Here is a 16,771-nt window from a genome sequence, read left to right on the forward strand (position 1 = left end):
ACTGTAGGCTTTGGGGTTTGAACAGACTGTAGAATGCGTATCTAAGGTTAGCATCCATGGTGGTACAGATCTCTAGGGCCTGTGAACATTTTTGACAACTATTACCATTGTCTTTGGAGCCAGAGAACACATATTCTACTGCAAACTCATTGAATTCTATGTCCCTCCTTTTGAGGATTCTACTTTTAAAATCAAAGTTCATAAAGGCAGGGAAAGTACACAGATCGGTTTGCAGGTGGAAGACGAGGGTTATGCTGCTTTGGCACTGGCAGTGCCTTCTGAAGGTCTTTGGCTCCAAATACAGATAAGAAATTTCAGATGGATATTATGACCCTTGAGACACAGTTTCCTGCACTTGTGATTTTACCTGAGGGATGGCGCCAGGCAGAGTCTTCAAACTCATAAGACTTGCATATGGAGAGACCAGGCTTGGTGGAGCAGGCATGAGGTCAGGGTGGATGCTCATAGGCACTAATGCACAGCAGGGACCATCAGCGCCACCATCAGAGCGCGCAGCGCTCATGCACAGAATTTGTGCCTTGAAGGGGTACACACAGACAATGGGGGTAGTCTCCACACTGGCAGCTAGTGGTTCACCTTAATGCACCTCTACTCTCTTTTCTTTCCAATGCTTACTTGTCAAACCTTGGTCAGGCTAGGCATTGGTTGGAGTCCTCCAGGCTCAGTAGTGTCTATTGAACAAGGATTCTCACTTCATTGTACTTGGCAGCTGGATTTGAACTCTGGGCTGAAGCAAGTCATATTTTCTACATTCGAGGGAGTCATTCTCCTTCTCTTATTCATGTTGGAGCAGAAACAAAGTATTCACCTCAGCTCTAGAGTATGTTCCTTACTCCTTTAAGGGTGGCATTCAAGTTATCTTGCTCTGGTCTCACTAACTATGCAACTTTGGTGATGGACATAGGCTAACGCACTAGGCTACAGAGGTTAACGCTAAGGAAATTTAATACATTGTTAAAGTTTGTGATTTGAACTGAGGCGCATACACCTAGCTCTACAATGGTTTCTCCTTTGAGAGTGGGTATAAATGAGGGAACAGTGCAGAGGGGAGGGATGGAAAAAGGGAGACAGCATCTCTAACTACCAGTAAACTTTGTTGATCATCCTGCAGCCTTAAGGGTTTTATATAGACCCACATGGAAAGGTTTGTCACCACTTACGTACCCAATCAGTAATCACACGTACAATCAGAGGAATGCGAAGATCCAATCATGAAAGAATGCACAAATGTACATAGGGAAAGCTTGTAGGCACTCCCTCCACTGGGGTGCACCCCATGGTTATTAATCAGCTATCACAAAGCAGAGTCATGGCCCTGTCACAGAAACAGTCACATCCCCTGAGAAAATAAGTATTACTTTGGCTGTATCACTGACACCCAACAGATTCTAGCACTGTGCTGGTGAGCAACATCCAAATCCCAAAACACCTCTCAGCGGACTTTTGTCACAAGTCTCCTACGTAAGAAATCATACCGTGTCAGGGAGTTTCAAACCTACCAACATGGAACCCTAGGAAAACCTCTCAAGATAATGCCTTTGACTGTCAACTGACAGGGAAAAGAATCCTTTTGGACAGGTGAAGATTGCAGAGAATCCTTTTTAGAGTGGGTTGAATCACTTGACATAGGTTACCAGTTATGATCATTTTCATATACCTATGGCCGGAGAAAAGATGTTCCATAATTTTTGGTGCCAATTAATTTCCTTTTCTACAAAGAGTGTGCAGAGGGAGAGGGCTGTTTATCTACCTGAGCAGATGTCTTAGTTAAACTGACCACTGTATTTAGTGCCTGTGAAAGTTTCTTCTGCACTAGGTACTGGAATTCAAATGTTTGATTAAACATTTAATCCCTAATCACATTATTTTTATTGGTCATCATCAGTGGATTACAGGCTTGAATATCTATTCATAGCTTATTAAAATTCAATGAAGTTTAAATAAACACTAATTCCAAGGAAGAAAAAAAGATTGATCTTACTTCCATCCTGGACCATGTGGGAACCACATTGAGAAAAACAGCACCTTTTCTGAAACATTAGAAAGAAATTCATTACCTTTTCATACATAGAATTAATGTTCATACATTGTTATTAATTACCACTTGTATATGTTGAAATCTGCCAATATTGTGACATTGCAGTGTCTTCAATTGGTCTTAACTACCAAAAGCTTAGATTTATGCACCTCATTGGCTGCTTTCAGAAGGTAGCATCTATTCTCTGCAACCAGTACTTGCTCTTGGTTAGTCTTCAAGTTAAACTCAAGGCTCTCATAAGAACTATACTGCGATGCAAGCTTGGCCTTACCTAGCCTGCCCAACCCCGAACAGTGTGCCACGTAAAGAAGGCACAAGGGCCAAGTTAGACCCACAAATGTCAACTGCCATTATCAAGCAACAAGGCCAAGCAGAAAGCAAACCCTCACCCTCAAATGTCAGAGAAGCAAAGGCCCTGCAAGACCCAACATCCTTAGTAACTGCACACAACCAAAATGTAACCATCAACTAACAAACGTCATCAAACCTGCTCATGCAGACAAACTCTACCTGACATAGAGAAGCTACCAGATCCTGAGAGACATTCATGGAGGAGCCAAAAAGACACTAAGCGGAACAACATTTGTGCTGCACTGCCAGCAAGTTGTCTCTAACAACCCACACAAGAAAGTCCTGAATTCAGTTGGTAATTGTTTTATGATACTAAGTATGTATTTGGTGAGTTAAGACTGGTTTCTTGTCAGATTGTTATTCATTTTTGTGTAAATGCCTCCAGTAGCAAAACCAAAGTCATCTGCTTGGCATCTCCAGAAATTGCTTCTACCTCTGCCTCAATAGAGCGGCTAGGAAATACCAAGGCATACAGAGCTAGGCAATGTCCCCATCACTGCCAATGAGAATGTGAGATAAATATGCATCGTGCCATTGAGGAGGTGAAACACATTCTGCATCAAATATATGGCTTTTTTAAGATCGACATAAATCTGCCAAATGCTAAACAGAAAAAGAGGCCATGGCAGCCACAAACCGAACAAGAATAGACTAACAGCCATGCCGCCATCAACCAAGTCCTAATTACAAGGATTGCCACCAAACCAGGGCAAACATGCCAACCATTTACCAGAGGAAAACCCTGACCCTTCTCTTTCAAAAAATAAAGCACCTTGTATTGTGAACAACAATTTGATACTCACCCTTAGCATTTTGAAATTAGCTTAAATTGATCAGTTCGTAGATTCCTGGAGATGGCATTCAGGAACAGAGAACTGGAAACAAAAAAACCGTATGAAATAAATACAATGGTTGACAATACCTTTAGAAACACATTTGTGGATGTTATACACTATGAGCAACTGTGTTCAGTTGGCACTGGCATCTATGCCAGCAGACTGTAACAGGACAGTCTCCAGCCCTGTTCTTAGTGACAGAGTCTTTTCAAGGGCAGATCTATACACAACTGTATTATTTAAGGAGTATCTCCTTGTTTTGTTAAATGTACAGTTGAGAGCAAGTCTGTATTATTAAAAGAGCCATGAGGGTTATGAAGAGCCGATCTCTTAGTGTGTCTGAACTGAATTTTGAGGCCGGAGGTGATCTAGTGAATATGGGCTCTGGGTGGCATATCACCTGAATGTCGCCTTGCTCATGATTGTGACACAAGGGGTGATAGATATGGGTGGTTTGAAAGCAGGAGATGAAGGAGGTTGTGTTTAGGGGGGCATATGTTTGGATACTGTGGTATATTTTGCTACCTCATTGGATTGGACTTAGAACTTTTTAGTTGTTGACTTGAATAAGATGATTTTAGTTTGTGTGCAAGAATACATTGCCTATAAACCGATGTCGGGCATGCATGCTAGGCGGAAGAAATTACAGTTTATTATTGCATTATTATGAATAAAGGAGCTCTGAATAACCTGGCTTTATAAAGATCAGAGCAATGGGTGACGTAAGTAGGAGTTCTGTAAACAACAAACCTCTGAGTGTTATCATTGGCAGAGCAGTATCAAGAGAAGCACTTTCAAAGGATCTCTGTATCTTACACAGCAGCCATGAAAACAAATAAATCTGGGTGGTGTCACATGTTTAGCTCCATGAGGTTTTGTTATTGTGCTGTGCACATTCCTAGTGCATCTGTTTTTTTAGGAAATCTGTATATTGTCAAGAACAGAACTCTGAGTAACGCTGGGTATTATCAATAAGATAACTCTTAGTAGCCTATAATCATATCTAGAGCAGGGTTTCTCACTGTACGACTCACAGATCACCTGTGACCCTTGAAATCTATACATGTAGCTGTTGCTGTTAAATAGGCTGATTGCTGAAAATTTGGAGAATATCAGACAAGCTGAAACTAGGAGTGAATCTCTATGCAGAGCCCTGTTACAGTTAACACCTGCGGAGAGCTGGGTTTAATATGCATTGAGAAGATGCAGCACAGAAGGTCCTTACACAACAGCTTCAGGGACATGTTTACCTTTAGAAAATCAGTGAAATGTGAAAACTTAAAAGTAAAGCTACCCTGAACCAGCAGAGAAGGAGAGTAAAATCAACAGGGGTGCCCTAAAGCTTTTCAATTCGCCAAATTAATTTAATTGCAAGGACTAGTGATAAAAAGAGCAGGTGAACCAGTGTTAAGTGCAGTATTAAGTATTTGACTGTTTTTACTGTCCATGAAAAAAGAAACATACAACTGATTCCTGAAATCTTTTTTCCAGCAGTAAGGGAAATATTGGAGGTTTTGTATTTCTATATGTCTTCCTTGTAGTATTACTGTAAGAGCATAGGGTAAACTTTCCTGGGACGAGGACGTCCAGGACGTTCAGAGGCTCACTACTTGTCAAATATCCCTTATCTAACTACAAAACCAGGATTAAATCATCATCCATGAAAAGTGCCCCTAGTGGTCCTTGCTTGTATTAAGCCTGTTTTAAAGTTCTCATCTAATGACAGCTAAGGGGGCAGAGGTGTTGCCAATAAATTTGGTCAAGTAGCAGAACAAAGACTGTACCGCAGGACAGTATTAAGGTACATCACTTTCCCACTATAACATGTTAATGGATTATGAGACTAGGGTCTGAAAGAAGTCTCCTCCTGGGGTGGGTGAAGGGTAAATGCATTATATATACTGTGCTGGGTCCTAGTAGCGATTTCTTATCAAATACTTGCTATCAGCATTTAACTTTATTTTACGTAATTCTAATCTTTTCAAACAGGTGCAAAGGAATGATAAAAATATGATAGCTCAAGAGCACATCATTTGGTCCTATTAGCAGGGCCGGACTATGAACACAAGGCAGCCCTGGCAATTTTGCCGGACCAGCCTCCCTGCTGCTTTTGTTACTGGGGGCAATATATCAGCACTGCTGCAAAACTGGCCCCAGTAAGAAAAACAGCACAAACGGCCGCAAATGCGGCTATCCCCCCTTTAAGCCTGCCAGGAAAACGTCGGAAGCCTGCTATGGCCAGTCCGGACCTGCCTATGAGTAGCCCGTGAGAGTACACTATGAATCTCATTACGATATCGTGGGAATAGGGAGAGGTATTTCCCACGGTTGTATGTTGGGACAACAAGTTCTTCAACAACGACTGCCCTAACAATGAGGTCGCTACCACAACCTCGTCTAAACCATAATTTATTTAACCACGCATTGCTTTGCCACGATTTTTTGAGGTTAAGGCATGCATGTAAAGAAATGCATACCGACTACTACCCTGATCCCCTCAACCCCCCACCCCCTAAAACTAACTCCAATCCCCAAACCCCCTAAAAACCATTATGATCCACCACACCTCCTAAAAACTAACCAACCACCCACTGAAAGCTAACCTCAACCCCCGCACCCTGTAAAAACTAACCCCAACCCCCCCTAGAAACTAACCGCAAGCCCCCCACCCCTGGAATTGAACCCCAACCCCTCCCACACCTTGAAAATGAACCCTGCACCCCCTAAAATGTAACCCCAAAGCCCATCTCCTAAAAACTAACCCCAACCCCCCACCCACTGAAAACTAACCCGAACCACCCACCCCCACAAACCCTCCCACCACCAGAAAACTAACACAACCCGCCCCACCCCACGAACCTCTCCCACTCCCACTCCCAAAAAACTAACACAACCCCCCACCCTCACAAACCCCTCCCACTCTGAAAAAACTTACACGACCCCCTCCCCCACGTCCACGAACCCGTCTTACCGGTTCCTGTGTGACGCTCCTCCGAACTCTGCCCTGCCCAAACACTAGACTGAATCAGCCGTAACCATGTACATGTGTGTGTAGTGTAGTTCCTATATTCCCAATAGGCTCTGCGCATTGGAATAACATATACTATAGTTTAGACGTAGGACTGAAGTCGACTAGGTCTCTATCGTATATATTAAACTTAATTGTGAGTGCCAGCTAGCTCAGAGGTCACTAGAAACTTTCTCGAATAAACAAGAAGGGATTCGTTTCTGACAACCGCAAAAACATGACAACTTTGTTTCTCAAGAATAAGAAATCAATCTCTAGAGTCACGGAAACAATAGATAGATATTTTACTCAGTCAATCGTGCATGCTTCGTTTCACCAGAGGTGCTAAGAAAATAGAGGGACGGGCGTTTTCAATAAAAAGTATTTATTGAACAGTCTTCTTTCTCAAGCATAAGAAATGTACTGCTATAGTAGTAATAGTAATACTGGTTATAAAGTACAAGGCATATAATAGGAACAGTATTATAAAGTAGTACTGTAAAAGCATGATATGGTTTCTAAGCCATAAGTTGCCTAAAATGTATAAAATACATACAGTGATAAAATAATGACTAAAAGTACTCAACTGGTGCTTCTGAAATACGTATACCCTATACGTTAAGGCTAAGTCGTTGTTCGGGCAAGTCGTTGTTTGGCTTGCATGACTCCGGAACTCTGTGTTCCAGAGTCCTGGCAAAGGTCGTTTTCTCAAGGGATACGCCAGTGCATTGGGGAGGCCCAAAACAATGTAATTGGGGAATCTGGGCAGATCGGTCTCCTACATCGCGTTAATGTCTGCCAGGGCATTTGGCAGCGGTCTGAGCAGTAGGTGGACAGGGGGCACCAGTACCTTGATGCTGGTTGTCCGTTGTTCCATGTTCCTGTCTCCCATCATATGTTATACTGCCCTTTGTGTGCCTCCCTTCCCACTGGGATTTAGACGTCCTGTCTACTCATGTGGTCTCCTCCCCTGTGTCTTCATAAACGACATTCGTAGGTTATGGAAAAAACACACATCAATGAGCAAAGACAACACTCCCAGCGCCAAGATCTAATCGTCACTTTTGAAACAGATTTAGATCACAGGACTCAAAAGTATAAGTCCTCTCATAGAAGAAGTGTGGCTCACTGGTTAGAGCAGGCAGACCCTGAAGCAGAGGTCAGACCCGGGACGAGGGTTCAATTCCCGACGCGGCAGGGTCTTGAGCTCAAATGTCCATGGACTCGATAATTCTCTCTTCGGTGCCTGACCTAATCATGGGTTCTCACTCTGCAACTCTGGGCATTAAGCTTGCTTAATCTGCACAACGGCCCCCCGCGGCGGGATGCCTGGCTTTCACCTTGGGGATGTCCTGTAGGGGCTATCTCACAGGGAAAAGCCAGGACGGGTTCCCAAGGCAAGCGCGGAGATACCCCTTCGGGGGTCGATTCAGGCGCTATATAAGAAACATAATAATAATAATAATAATAATAGAGGTTCACCAGTTATATATGGGTATCATCTTCAATAAGAATTCATTTGTGAATAGAGCCCTGAAGAAGTCCAGCAGGATGAAACACGTTGGCTACTGTGGTCATCCCTATTTATAATAAAGAAGAAGAATGTGAACATGAATAAAGAACTAACTTCAAAACTTAGCTAATGGAGGATATGAATTATTGAAATTGTGCATGAAATAATATGGTCTTGTGCTGAATTACCATGAATAAGACTTAACTCCATTTTGAAATGAGTGCCGCACCACTGCAATTGTTTGGTTTCATACATCTCGTTAATGTCAGGATGTCCGTCCATTATTGTTGTAGTTTAGGGCAGTGACAGAGAACATGTGTCAGTTTACTTAAGTGTCTGCACTGCCTCCAGCATCCATCATCTCCGCCTTGCTTCCATTTAGCTTTTCTGGCTAGGGTGTAATACCAATAGTGCACAATTTTAAGTAAGGTCTCCTTTCTGGAGGCACTATAGACGGATGTATGTGCTCGGTGCAGAATCTCGGACCACTCTCTGGGGTTAAAGGGGCAGTCCACTCCAGCATCCATTGCCGCTGTGCTGGAAAAAATACATTTCTGTGCGAAAAGCTCTGAAGTAACTGAAAGGTGGCACACAGTGTTTTCAATAAAGGGGAGGTGGGAGGTATTATGTCATCTTATCCCCTCAGTGTTAATTCTCATCCCCATAAAAGACACCACTTCATCAAAATGTCAGACCTCTCTGACAAAATTAAGATTAATAAAATAGGAATTGAAAAACATTAACAATATTTGTTTTCACAAAGTGCCCATCTTTAAATAAAAATATGGGCTTGAGATGAGAGGCAGAGAGAAGGTACGGTGAACCAGACTTATCCCTTTTCTGATATCTTCCAGTGTGGTTTGAAACTGTTTTCTGTCATTTTGAATCGGCCACTTATCACCGCTCTTTTCTCCCATGTTTAGACTCATTGTCTTCCCAGTTCCCCTTCCTGTCTCCCTCTCTCACAATTTTCCATTGCAATACCTTTCCCTTTCTTCCCCACTCCATGTCATTTATTGTACTATGTGCATGCCCTACACAGAGTTTCAAGATGACAATACATTTGATAAAAAATAAATAACATGCGTATAAGACAATAAAACGTATTTAATCTGCTCAAATGACGCAGTTGAGATTAGGCACACTGATGGCCAGAGGATAACTCACTATTACATGTCTGATGAGGTAATTTGCATTGTTTCTTGACCTCAACAGTGAGGTTTATAAAAAGCCAATGTCAGTTTTTCTTTAATGCACTTTGTTAATCACCAAACGTTATTTTTAATAGCAAAAGATTTCTTTCTGCCATTTCAATATATTCTATTTGACCATATGCTTCACAAATTGTACAAGGAGTAACATCTTCTTGTTTTAGGCAATACATTGCAAAATCTAAAGCTTAACAAGGGAAACATATTGTTTCAATAATAGAGCAAGGTGGGTGTCATCGACCTTTGCCCTCAAGTAATGAAGGAGGCTAAATTGCCAAGAATGTGTTTGATGGCTTTCGATGTCTCTTTCTCCCATGGTTTGGCCCTCCATATTATTAGGTAGCATCTGCTTGAGTAGAATATTTTGTGATATCCATGGATAGGTATAAGTTCTCAATAAATCTAAATTTGATTGCTCAGATGTCATTTCTTTAATTTCTGATTAAGGCAATCATGTTGACTGTGGGTGTGCCATCTTCAAAGAAGCCCCTACACATGAAAGGAAGAGACTATCTCATATCCTCTATCCCTGTTAATTCCCTTCCCCCAAAAGCACACTGTGTCCCCAAAATGGCACAGTTCTGTGATGAAATCATTATTAAAATATGAATTAAAAAACATGTTTTCACTATATATTTTTTTACAACATTCCCACCTGTAATAGGAAAGATGGTGGTTTGGGAAGATGAAAATAGAAGAGCTGAAACCAACATATCCTATTCCTCTTTTCAAATATCTCTCTATGCTCTTTGAAACTGTTCATTTCAATTGGTGAATTGGTCAGAATTTAAGATTTCACTCATCCCCCTACATACACTAACTCTCATTGTCTTCCCCATTTCCCTTCCCATCTCCCTCACTCAGTCTTCCATTGTGATAACCTTTGCTTTCCTGCCATATGGGTTGTTTGCTTGTAATACATACATGACATGCAATTAGAGCTTAAAGTGCCCACAAGAAACAAGACATTTCTTAAGAGAAATAACAGCGTTCCTTAAATAAAATAACCGTAGTTGCTTAGTTCATTTAACTGCATGAAAATCAGCTCTTCTGACGTCATAAATATTCTTTAAAATGAAATTGATATGCCTCTTAATTTCCCATCTCTCGCTTTCTATTGTCTTCTTCTTCCATTTACTACAACCCCTTCCATTAATGTAAGCTAGCTACACTATGAATAAAATTTTATTTTGCATGCAATTGTATTTTTGAGTCCCCATTTGATTCAATGTTTAACTTTTAAAGACACAAACTCAATGTATCTTTAAAAAAATGTGTCCTCGTTAAGTTTTCACACCGCCAAGCAGCTTTCCCTAATATCACAAATTGAACGTTTGTCTTCATTACTGAAGCTGCCACCTCAAGTAATGATGAGCTTTCCGGAATGGATGAAATCTGTAAAATATGTGGCTTGCTCTCAAGAAGGTTCTGTTCTCTAACCATGCCCTGGACATATTATTTCTTACTGAGACATGGCTGCATGATGACATGGACTCCGTACTGAACCTGGCAACTCCTACTGGCTATACGACCCACACCCTCAACAGAAACTCCAGAGGCGGTGGTATTGCCGTGATGACCAAAACAAATTTTACATGCCAACTAACTAAAACTGACATTTCAGATAGCAAATGTACACGCTACAACATTAAAATTAACCCTCATCTCAGCTTGGTAGGTTTTCTGATCTATAGACCCCCAGGAAATGATGGTAAATTCATCGCCTCACTCCTTGAGAACCTATGCTCCCAGATTATTGATACCGCCAACTTCACTATAATTGGAGATCTGAACATCCATTTTGATCAGACGGGAGACTCTAAAATTAACACTCTATTAGCGGACCTGGGGGCTCTACAATTAGACCAACTCATAAAGGGCCCCACTCACACAGGTGGTCATCTCCTGGACCCCATCTTTTCAAACATCACCAATGCACGGGTCGAAATGCCCATCCCCATGACCTGGACCGATCATTATCTAGTATCCATGTCAATTCCCTGTAAAAACATCCGGCTAAATGTTCCCTCCCAGCAGGTCAGGAAAAGACCCTGGAGGAAGCTCCGTCTTGTAGACTTCCACGGTCTCCTCACTATGTGTCCTCCCCAACCTAGTGAAAACCCTGACCATGATTTCGACCAATTCTGCAATTGGATCAGCCAAGCCCTGGATAATCTGATCCCCACTAAATGGATCAAAGCACGTAACCATGAATCCAGTCCCTGGTATAACAAAGAACTTGCAGCACTAAAAAAGGAATGCAAAAAAGCGGAAAGATGTTGGAGGAAAAATTAGGATCCCGCCCTTAAGACTCTATACACAAAATCCCCAAAAACCTACCATCGTAGTATATGCAAGACCAGGGCAACCTACTACGCCACGGAGATCAAAAATAGCCACAAAGCATCAAAAACCGTCTTTAAAATTCCTAAAGAACTGAGCACCAAAAAAACAACGGCTAACCTAAACTCCCCACCTACGTTATGCGACAATCTGGCCTCTTATTTCTTAGTTCATTTAACTGCATGAAAATCAGCTCTTCTGACGTCATAAATATTCTTTAAAATGAAATTGATATGCCTCTTAATATCCCATCTCTCGCTTTCTATCGTCTTCTTCTTCCATTTACTACAACCCCTTCCATTAATGTAAGCTAGCTACACTATGAATAAAATTTTATTTTGCATGCAATTGTATTTTTGAGTCCCCATTTGATTCAATGTTTAACTTTTAAAGACACAAACTCAATGTATCTTTAAAAAAATGTGTCCTCGTTGAGTTTTCACACCGCCAAGCAGCTTCCCCTAATATCACAAATTGAACGTTTGTCTTCATTACTGAAGCTGCCATCTCAAGTAATGATGAGCTTTCCGGAATGGATGAAATCTGTAAAATATGTGGCTTGCTCTCAAGAAGGTTCTGTTCTCTAACCATGCCCTGGATATATTATTTCTTACTGAGACATGGCTGCATGATGACATGGACTCCGTACTGAACCCGGCAACTCCTACTGGCTATACGACCCACACCCTCAACAGAAACTCCAGAGGCGGTGGTATTGCCGTGATGACTAAAACAAATTTTACATGCCAACTAACTAAAACTGACATTTCAGATAGCAAATGTACACGCTACAACATTAAAATCAACCCTTATCTCAGCTTGGTAGGTTTTCTGATCTATAGACCCCCAGGAAATGATGGTAAATTCATCGCCTCACTCCTTGAGAACCTATGCTCCCAGATTATTGATATCGCCAACTTCACTATAATTGGAGATCTGAACATCCATTTTGATCAGACGGGAGACTCTAAAATTAACACTCTATTAGCGGACTTGGGGGCTCTACAATTAGACCAACTCATAAAGGGCCCCACTCACACAGGTGGTCATCTCCTGGACCCCATCTTTTCAAACATCACCAATGCACGGGTCGAAATGCCCATCCCCATGACCTTGACCGATCATTATCTAGTATCCATGTCAATTCCCTGTAAAAACATCCGGCTAAATGTTCCCTCCCAGCAGGTCAGGAAAAGACCCTGGAGGAAGCTCCGTCTTGAAGACTTCCACGGTCTCCTCACTATGTGTCCTCCCCAACCTAGTGAAAACCCTGACCATGATTACGACCAATTCTGCAATTGGATCAGCCAAGCCCTGGATAATCTGATCCCCACTAAATGGATCAAAGCACGTACCTATGAATCCAGTCCCTGGTATAACAAAGAACTTGCAGCACTAAAAAAGGAATGCAAAAAAGCGGAAAGATGTTGGAGGAAAAATTAGGATCCCGCCCTTAAGACTCTATACACAAAATCCCAAAAAACCTACCATCGTAGTATATGCAAGACCAGGGCAACCTACTACGCCACAGAGATCAAAAATAGCCACAAAGTATCAAAAACCGTCTTTAAAATTCCTAAAGAACTGAGCACCAAAAAAACAACGGCTAACCTAAACTCCCCACCTACGTTATGCGACAATCTGGCCTCTTATTTCTTAGAAAAAATCCGAAAAATATACAGCACCTTTCCCCCTACCCCAGAACTTACCCCTTCTGATGATCTTAACAAACCCAACCTCGCTAGTATCCCGTCCCTTAGTCAAGCTGACTTTTCGAAAATCTGCAACAAAATTAAATCCGGCTCGCCAGCAGACCCCCTAAAACCTGAAATCTTTCGAGAAGCAGATGAAATCGTTCTAGGCCCTCTGCGAGGGATCATCAACAAATCCTTCTCCACTGGCATAATCCCCTCCAAGTGGAAACAGGCCCGGATAACACCTATCATCAAGAAACCTACACTTGACCCCAATAAACCCGAAAACTTTAGACCTATATCCCTCTTCCCCTGGCCAGCCAAGGTAGCAGAAGCCCATGTAAACAACATCCTGACCAATCATCTGACATCTAATAACATCTTAGACTGGTCTCAACATGGCTTCCGGGCTGGCCACAGCACTGAGACAGACCTACTAAGTGTGACTGAACACCTCCGCACCATTCTAGATTCTGGTGGAACGGCAGCACTGATTCTTCTAGATCTCAGTGCTGCCTTCGACACGGTGTCACACGAGGTTCTGCTGTTCAGGCTAAAAGAGGTCGGGGTAACAGGGTTAGCCCTCGAATGGTTCAGAGACTTCTTCTCGGGCCGGTCCTTCCGAGTCTCCACCCCCCGCCCCATCTCTCCAGGGAATGCCCCATTGAACAGGGCGTACCCCAGGGCTCGGCTCTTAGCCCCACCCTGTTCAATGTGTATGTTCAGCCCCTGGCTGAAGTAGCCAGAAAACACGGATTATCGCATGTATCCTACGCTGACGACACTCAGCTGGTGGTGGCACTAAACGATGAAAGTGGACCCAGTACCCAAAAATTCCAACGCACCCTCGTGGACATCACAGAATGGATGACAGCGAACTACCTTCAGCTCAACGCCGGAAAAACCGAGGTGTTGGTAGTAGGAAAAAACACTAAAGCTTGGGGGGACAACTGGTGGCCAGCAGACCTAGGACAGCCACCGGAACCCAAGGACTGTGTAAAAAACCTGGGAGTCTGGGTAGACTCCGCCCTTAAATTTACTCAGCACACAAAAAAAGTGGCAGCTACCTGCTTCGGTATTCTAAGAAATCTCAGACCCATCCTTGGATTCTTCGACAACCAAACCCGTCAGATGATAGTACAGGCAGCCATTCTCTCCAGATTAGATTATGCCAATTCCCTTCTCCTAGGGACCAACGTAGCTGAAAAAGCTAGACTCCAACGAGTACAGAACGCTGCCGCCAGGGCACTGGTAGGCACCCCCCGCCACGCGTCTGTTACCAGTACTCTCACTAAAGTCCACTGGCTCCCAATGGAGAAACAAATTCATTTCAAAACACTGTGCCTAGCTTTTAAAAATTTTAAAATGGCTTCTCCACCCATGCTCAGCCCCCTCCTGTCTAACTACGTTCCCCGACGTACATTACGCTCAGAAGGCCAAAATCTGGCAACAGTACCTCGTATCAAATTATCCAGGATGGGCGGCCGTTCCTTCAAGTACCTGGCCGCAAAGCTCTGCAACGACCTCCCTGACCCTATCAGAGGGATACAGGACCTGAAATCTTTTAGGAAAGCGATAAAAACGCACCTCTTCTGCTAGTCTCCTTCCTTCTCCTGACCCCTCCCTCCGTTCACGTCTCTTTCAGTAAGCGCCGGGACGCCCCTTGGCTGGGGCAGCTGTGCGCTATACAAGCCCATATAACATAACTTAGCATAACAAATTCTAGAAAACAAAACAGTTAGTTAGGAACCATAGAAGGAAGTCTCCAAGAATACCAGACTGTGAAGACTAATGTTTTTGTCCTAAACAGCTGAGCCACCCGTGAAACCACCTAACTCACCCTTCTTTGAGCAGAAATGATCATACACCTAGGTTTAGGCACCCTCATGGGCACGGGTAACTCACTATGACAAGACTGAGGAGGTTATTTGCATTATTTCCTTGATATTCAGCGTGATGTTTGTAAAATGCTAATGACTGAGGACCAATTGGCATCTCCCTATTTTCAGTTTTTACAATATCATCTAATTCAACTTTATTCTTTAGATTTCTTTGTGTAAAGCACATACCTACTGTGATACCCACATATACCTTTTGTTGAGCAAGGGTGATCCTGGAAACTTATTATATTAACAGCAGGTGGAAATACGGTGCTTAACCTGTCTGAACAGACTTCAACATCCTCTAATCAGTAAATTGTATTCTCCTCAATCAATCACTCTGGATTAACCCAAAGACAACACAGAACACTTTATAAAAATTATTCAATAATTGTGTAACTTGTCTCCTCAACATTGTAGATTATTCCTTTAGATTCTGATGTATCTAAAATTCCACAAAGTGGAACTTTTTCCACATGGGTGAGGCTGCCGCCTCTCAGGATAGGATAAGCATCTCAAGGATAAGGACTTTGAAAGACATGGACTGTCATCCCAAAAAGAGGTTACTGTCTCTCACAAGAGGATGGATTATTTACACCAAACACTACAAAACAACAAGATGGATCAGATTTCACAGAAGCTTTAGAAGAATTGACAGACTCCAAATATCAATACTTCTGTCTGTGGGAAAACGATGCAGTATCGGTGAGACCTGCAAAAATAACATGACTACATTTGTCCTTCACTGGGAACCAAACACCCAATTGTAGCGCCTGACTCTCAGAGGGTAGCGTTGCAGAGCAGTCTGAGGCTTACTCAAGGGAGGTGGTGTGGGCTAGTAATCGCCATTACAGGTGCGCAGCAATAACACTCAATAATTGATTGTCCAGTTTGCTTTTTAAAAGTAAGAGTACAATTATTAAACATCCACTACTCAATACTATGCCAATTTAAAAATATACACAAGCTGGGGGAATTACTTTGTGACATTGCCTAACATCTCCACCCCTCCTGCAGGGGGGGTGGGGTCTAGTACCACCGCTCCCATGTATGCACATCATCTTGCCCCCAAATACAGTTAGTTGAACCTGGAGCGAGGGCCCTGCGCACTGGCATCATCCCAGTGGCGACCGACCCCATTACCTCAACAAGCATTTAAAAAAGGCACACCTTCCCAAGTGACACACAACCCTGACTGAGCATTTTCTACTGACCATGAAGTATACACCTCTACATCTTAAAGGCTAACAGTCTGGGTTCTTCACCTAAGCGCAGCATCAAGAATACATGTTTATGCGTCACTTTAGAATGACAGTACTCATCACCTTCGTGGACCATTAGAATGCATTGCAATCACAGCCCCTAAAGGCATCACAGATTAAATCACAGGATTACGCATATACAGCCAGACACCCTATTTTTATTTCTTTATTTATTTAATGCGATTTTATATAGCGCAAACATTACCCAAAGGTGTCAGAGCACTTTACAAAAGAACCAGTTGCGTTACATAAGGAATTTGGATTACATGAGTTACTTAAGAGATATAAACAGGAAAAAAATTGCAAATGTACAAGTGAAGCGAAAGGAGGGAAAAATTGAAAATGTAAAAGCTGTAAAGTCACTCAAGGAAGAGATACAAACAGATAAACTCTAAAATCACATAGGAATGGTAGTAAGTACAAAGGTCTACTACATATACTAGTGGTTAGAGATAAATATATATAAATTGCAAATTCACTCAGGATTACATTTTAACAGTGATTATGCTTGGACAATTAAAAATTACATATTTACAGAGCAGGAAATTCTTGCCATCGTTCAGCCAGGTGTTCAGGTGGTGTTGCACTCAAGGGTGGTGGTCTTGGGTGACCGTA

Source organism: Lissotriton vulgaris, chromosome 6 (genome assembly GCF_964263255.1).
Source record: "Lissotriton vulgaris chromosome 6, aLisVul1.2, whole genome shotgun sequence".
Classification (NCBI taxonomy): domain Eukaryota; kingdom Metazoa; phylum Chordata; class Amphibia; order Caudata; family Salamandridae; genus Lissotriton; species Lissotriton vulgaris.